Below are 7,275 nucleotides of genomic sequence, written 5' to 3'. Positions count from 1 at the left end.
GCGCCAACAATCTTCTGATCTGCCCCATTAATAGCCGCCTATTTATCGTGAGACGCGGGGTACTAACTATAGTTTATTTACCTCCCATGGATTTTTTTTCTATCCAATACAATGTTTTGCCCTGTACCAACTCATTTCTTCTTGTTACTTGGCTTGGTTCGGACGAAATTATTAAACTTTGTAAACAAATGTCATGCTGACTTCGACCTTCCGTCCCACAAGGCTTTTCGCGAGCTACTTCACTTCCTGTCTAATCCGTGTTCAGATTACATGTATGAACGTAAACCTAACACGGATCGGCCACGGGCAATGAAATACGTTACGTAACGGCAGATCCGTGTTTCTAGCAAGTGTGTAATATATACACGACCTATGTAATGTCCCATGGAGAACAGTATAGTTTAAATAAATACATTTTATTAACAGCTATATAATAAATGGTACTACAAATATTGGACCAAGTACTGTCTACTCATTAAAATACCACATATATTCAGTTCAGCCTAGACCCCATAACTTTAATTCATATTTACATTTGTACTGTTGCTATGTAGTGCCTAGTGGAAATTAATGTCCCATCCCTAAAAACAAATCTAGTGATTTCCTGATGAAGAAATCTATGGATATACTTTTACTGAAAATGGTCATGAAATAAAACATTAAAGAAATTGCAAAACAGCAAGGGTAATTTCCGGGTAATTACGATAATAAGATGCGGTCAGAGTGACATGACAAGATTTCTAGATTAATCCATGCACACTGAATATACTTTCAACTACTGAAAAGCTTTCTTCATTTTGAATTTAGGTTAATTTGTAAGAGAGTAATTAATTTAGCTTCCTTAAGATTTAACTTATTAAGGTACTTGAATTGACATGACTTTATTCAGTATACTGCAACATTATAACAGTAAATAGCAAATACCTGTATAACAATGATTTTCTTAAAAGTTAAAACTTTAAAATAGGGAGAAAGATTAAAATTAAAGTCAATAAAATGCAATGTTGTAAAGAACGACTTATTTCCAATGGGGGCCTTGAGAAAAAAAACAATGAAAATAAAATAAAGTAATGAAATTAAATTAAGAGGCCGCATTGCAATATATATAATGATTACAAAATAATTTCACAAATTATTACTATATTGACAAAAGTTCGTTCAGATAATAACAGTACAACATCATGAATGATAATGATGGTAATAATCAAAAATAATTTTAAGACCAAGTACTCTTTCAATGGATTCACCAGTCCATAGTAAGTAAAAAAATGTAATGATTACAATAATTTCACAACTTATTATATTATTGACAAAGAAGTTCAGATAATAACAGTACAACATCAATACTAATGATAATGATAAAAATAATCAACAATAGTTAAAGCAACATCAATTGCAATAATATAATTATGTTACAATTTAGAAAGTGTGAATACCATTAAGAAAATAGGTCATAAACTTTGATGAAAACATTTTTTTGCCATAACTACAGTATAATGTATGAATACATTATTATGTACATTGTTTAAAACATGGAATCATCACTATACAGTATCATAATCATCTGAATGTATAGTGTAATTTAATTTATTGCCATTACCATTAAAAAAAATGGCCATGGATGTTGCTTAGAGGGTTTTACGTATATCAGAGGTGTTGATTGTCCTCGTGAAATTCACTCATACTTTCTAAAAGTAAAATATATTCAGATACCCTTTTTATTTTGTGCAATTTTTAATTTATATAATGTTTTTACTTTACTCAGATGTATCGTTATGTATATTGAATTTATTCATGCATGAATAATACATGTCAACATTATTTATTACTCTGATCATTTTTTTTCTAAGATTTATTAATTTTATAATTTTTCAAATGGTTGAAGATAGATCATACCATATTGTCATGAGCTGATAAACAAAACTAAATTCAATATTTGAATTACTTTTATGTATTTAAGCTTGTAGTAGCTTTTGATTAAAAATCTAAACAAGAAAATACATTTAGGACTATGTTAATTAGGCCCTATAAAAAATTATTAGTTTATCACCCTACCTAGGCTGGAAAAGTGATGAGGGAGGGAGGCTTTTATTTTCATTGTTTTTGCTAAAGACCAGTATCACCCTTGGGTTGTTTGCTGGTGCATTGATATTCTAAGTAAAACATGACTGAGATAATACAAACAATACTACTAACTATTTACTAAAAAAAAAATATAAAAAATTGTTGGTGGTTAAAATTTCTGCCTTCCAATTCTAGCATTCTGGGTTCAAAAGTTTTTCTCACAAATATAACCCATATAGATTTTGGCTGTATTATGTTATATGCTATATCAGCAATAGGTTATTCTTGATTCTTGAATGACGAAAAAATGTAAGCGATAACTCGCACCTTGATTGGCAAATTGCGTTCAGCGTGTTAATTTGATGACAGACAAAATCTTGAGTAACCCTGTAAAAAAGATTGCAGAATGTGTAATTGGGATGGCTGTACTGATACCAAAGTTTCATGTTGCAATGAGTGATCACATTTGAAGAATGATCTTTAATGCTTGACCCATCTCATTGCCTTTTCTACCATAGTTCATCAGATAAAAACCCACTCATATCGACCAAAAAAGTTTGCCAGTTTGTAGGTGGGCTTATATCTGGGGGAATCACCTTTTCACAAAGACAATCTTTTTTTAAATTGACAGCATGTCCTATAAAAACCAAATAAAAAATTACTAGTTCCTTGTCTCCTCGCGCATCCATTTTCTCTGCCCGACCAATTGTATTTTTCTTTCTTTTTTTTTGATATTTCCTTTATTTTACAAAATGTACAAAAATCTGGCTAACTCACATCAGTATAAATTCCTCTCTTGATCGTTGGTGGTTGGGGATATATGGTATGAATCATGTCTAGTGCTTTTATTTGCTTTCAATGTGTCGTCTACTTGGTAAAAGTGAAAAAAATAGTAGCTGTCTCCCATTGACCATCTTGGATTTGACACCTAGAGTAAAAAAAATAACAAATGTGCCCTCATTCTCTTTAAAAAAAAAAATATAGGGTGGTAGAGATGACCAATCAATCACAAGTGATTTTTTTCAACACTGCATATTTAATTCAAAGCCACTCGGACATTTTTTCTGAAAGTATTTACGTAAATTCAGCTGTGCTGCTTCTTCAAATGTTAAACAGGGCTTTGCCTGGGGAAACCCTGGTTCATAAAATTGGACATAAAATATGCGGTGGGCTTTTAAATATTATATAGTTTTGTGAAACTTGTATCTTGGTTTGAAGTGCTTTATTATGCTAATAGTATAGTAATAATTGAATGATTGATTGATTGGAATTTTGTTTCAGCTACTTTGTTATGGATTTAACCTAAGTTTCCACTTACTGTAAATGATGTACAGTACATTATGCATCAGCATGAGATAATGATATATCTTGCAATGCACATGTCATCTCTCCAATGGCATTGCATTCCATAGGTATAGCAGTACACAATGCTACCAAATAATTACTATCAGCTACTGTACATTAGTTAATACTGATATGAAAGAATTCCTTTTGGTCAATTTGCTTAAAATTCTAATTTATCTGCTACCATTAACAATGATAATAAAGTATGATTCATGAAGGATCACTTCATAGCATTTAATAACATTGGGGATGGGGATCTGGGACTGAGTTGTACTGTATATTTATTTTGGGATTTTTAGAATATTATTTATGTGTTGATTAATATACCAACATAGGCCTACTGTACGATCATAAACATGGTTTGAGGTAAAGTAGTGAATTCTACTTCCCTCTGTGGTTGATTATTGGGACTACCTCCTCGAATGTTGGTGTTTTAGACCTGTTTGTCCCTCATACACAGATAAATCACACAAGTCTATGGGTTGAGCATCGAAGAAATTTTCATTTTCAGACGTACCTTTCAAGTTTCATCCCAAGCACTATAAATTATTCTGCTTTACTGTATTACAGCCTCTCCCAAAACCTTAATTTAGTAATTTACATCTAATAATATGTGTCATAATGGTATATGTATGCAGATATCATCAAAGTGTCTCTTTTTCAAATGTGTTTTTCATAGGAGTGAGCAAAGGATATGTGATTTACATAATACTATGTTTTTAATATGATTGCATTTATGTTAATGATGAAGTTAATGGTCATACGACAGTATCATAGAACCATTACCCATTACACTTTACATCTCATTAAATAGCAGGTCTTAAGCACATTAATTCTCATGCAAGTTGGCCCACTTTGTGAAAGTATATTAATTATTTATATAATTTATTATACAGAGCCATATGGGCATTATTTCCAGGTATTTTAGCTGGTGAATACAAATTTTTTGAAGTTGTTGAAGCTACATACAAATATTGATAAAATTATTATAAGACCATGGACCTTATTAATAAGTCCATAAGAAAATGCTGTATCAACCTTATACAGTACTAATTCTTTGTAACCATGTAAACTATTTTCACTGGCTGGCCTCTTAGGGTGTTTTTGTGGTGACTGTAATATCTAGAGTTTTGTATGTACCGTATATTCCGGTGTATAAGCCGCACCTGTGTATAAGCCCCCCCCCCAAATTAGGACGCGACGACGTGTATAAGCCGCACCTATTTTTAAGCTCCAAACCGTTCCCATAATGTTAAGTTTTTAATTATTTTGAAACATTGACATTATTTATAAATGTTCTCATAAAGAAATTTCATCTTTTGCAGCCGATTATTAAACAAGAAACAACTGGAAATGCGTGTAAACTGATGGCTACCGCCATGTTAACAATGTGTTCTTGCTCTAGGCAGCCCCTAGGGAAATCCCCATTTTTTGCTTTACGGTCGTGCTACGTTAAATTTTCAACATCAGTTTATTAATAAGTTTAATAAAATAAAACACCTATTGAGTATATTTATCTATTTTAAACAATCATTCTATTATTATGTTGACTAATAACAGTCTGTATTAGGCTAAAAATATTGGTAATTCTAGGCCTAAAGTCATTACTACTCACAGCCCACTGTGCGAAGCATGCACCATCACGCACCACGTTTTATAAACAAAAAATGGATTGGATCCAAAGTTCACGCATGCCCAGATGACGTATGCCTTTCTGCAGTTAAATTCCAGTAAAATAATTATTACAACTTCAAGAAAACTTGTGTTTTTATAGCATAAATTAATTTCACAAGTTTTTATTCTAAAAATATAGCGGTATTAATATTCTCTCTATAACGGTACAAGCCACCCGGAACCAGACGTCGAGCTGCAAGTTTCACCAGCCCACGTGTGTTTTGTTGTTGCGACATCGAAAATGAAGCTGCTCACGTGACCTCGAGGACCAAACTCCTGAAAATTAGTTTGTTATTGTTTTGAGCGAAGCGCTTTCGAACAGAAACACCGTGTTTCAAAATTGTTTATAAGTGAACGTAATTATGAAAATAATTATTTAGGCAACCCAAACTATTGCTTGAATGTCGTAGAAAATTTAGTAGGAATCCTAGTACAGCACTGTAGTGAGTATAATTACAAATACTAGGGTTACAAACCGGTCCTAGGCTAGGCTAATTAATTGAGCTAGCATGGGCCTAACCTAGACAGACAGCACCTGATTTTTCGCCACGGCTCGCGATTTGAACTTTTTCAGGAGTAGGTTAATGACTGGTGTATAGGCTGCACCCCAAACTTCGGGGGGAAGATCGCGTTTAATATTATAATATATATAATATACGGTAGGCATTGTAAAGTCAGGTTCCTGAGAAAAAACATTTTTGAATATTTAAAAACTAGGGAAAGAGGGGGTGTAACCACTTTTTTTTCCACCATTTTCCACCAGTTTTTAAATATTTAGAATTTTTATTTCATTAACCGCTCCTAAAGTTTTCCTTAAATATGCTTTTTGTGTCTTAGAAAAATCAGTTGTGCAGCGTATCAAAAATATTTCCCTCCGGAGCCAGACTAAAGGTTTTGAACATCAACAAGCACAGGATGCAATGTAACCATAATTTTTTGTGTGCTTACCTGAGCATCTAAAATCCACAACAGAGTTGAAATCATTCTGCATAACAAGAATTGGCTGCAAAGAAGTGAAAGTTTTAAAAGTTAGTCCAGATAACCATTAAATATGCCAATGAGTAATATACTGTATGTACGGTAATATAAATATATATTGCATAGAGAAAGTGTTGACGAACTCAATAGTAGAACAAAATGATACAAAAAAAAAACTCTTACGGTTATATTGATTCAACATAATATTGTTTTTAATATTGTTTTTAATCTTCTTGTTAGTGATCATGCTCTAATGGTGTAAGTTAGTCGTGATTATTTCGTACTTATCGAAGTAGCAAATATTATCAGATTGACCCTGACCATTTGAATGGATCATCTGCTTGAAAACAAGCACGTCAACTTGCAAGCTAAGTCCGAAAAATGATGAGATTAGCAAGCCTCTCATCCGAAAGAACGTTGACTTACTATACTGTATGTTGATCGCAATAACATCTGTAGTTAGATCACGGTCTCGGTTTTCGTGTCAATCCTAGGCGTAGTCGGTTCATGAAATTCTGCATGACATGAATTGGCTACAAAGAATTGAATCAAATGTTTTAAAGGTTATGCTAGACCAGATAACCATTAAATATTTCTAACTACAATGAATGATATGTAATATAAATATATTGCATAAAGAAAGTGTTGATGAACTTAATAGTAGAATAGAAAAAGGCCCAATAAAAAATTATATTAGTTTATCACCTTATTTACTATGGTAGTGAAAAAAAAAACAAATTTGAATTTTTATTAAAAAAAAATTTTTTTTAAGTATATATTTAGTAGATATTATTTGTATTATCTCAATCATGTTTTACTTTAAAGTCCAATTAAAATGATGCTTTTTAAGTTGCTAATTATTGAAGTATTACATATGTTTAACAAATGAGTGGTAATAAAATATTTAATTTTTGGTTTATAAATATTAAAACTGACGGTTTAAAATATTAGTATAAGCCCCGCCCACTTGAGATGTTTACAGAAGTATGAGTAGAGCCGATGACGTAGACTCTATATAACAATCACAGCCATCCTGTTTATGTAATACAAACATCGTATAGCGCGACATATGAAAGAGGTTCAGTTGGGAAGTACTAATCTAAAGAAGGAAGCAAAGAAATGGAGCAGCTTTATCAATTTGAGCCACTAGAAAGTGAATTTGAAGAAGAAAGAATTGAAGACCAGACTTTGTTAGAAAAAAAAATGGATTGGGCA

General features: G+C 32.1%; 1 long non-coding RNA gene across 1 annotated transcript; it reads right to left on the bottom strand.

Moving 5' to 3' along the window:
- Window positions 1-2,105: 2,105 nt before the first annotated feature.
- LOC117099814 lies at window positions 2,106-6,634 on the bottom strand. Its single transcript, XR_004444019.1, has 4 exons — window positions 6,487-6,634; window positions 6,031-6,085; window positions 2,842-2,992; window positions 2,106-2,451 (listed from the first exon to the last, which is right to left on the bottom strand). It is a non-coding gene; the product is annotated as an uncharacterized LOC117099814 (long non-coding RNA).
- Between the last annotated feature and the right edge of the window lie 641 nt (window positions 6,635-7,275).

This window comes from Anneissia japonica, unplaced genomic scaffold, assembly GCF_011630105.1.
Source record: "Anneissia japonica isolate Jap-2015-1 unplaced genomic scaffold, ASM1163010v1 scaffold466_len1169948_cov191, whole genome shotgun sequence".
Taxonomy (NCBI): Eukaryota; Metazoa; Echinodermata; class Crinoidea; order Comatulida; family Comatulidae; genus Anneissia; species Anneissia japonica.
The sequence above is the reverse complement of the archived record's forward strand: the minus strand, read 5'-3'. Positions and strand labels throughout refer to the sequence as shown.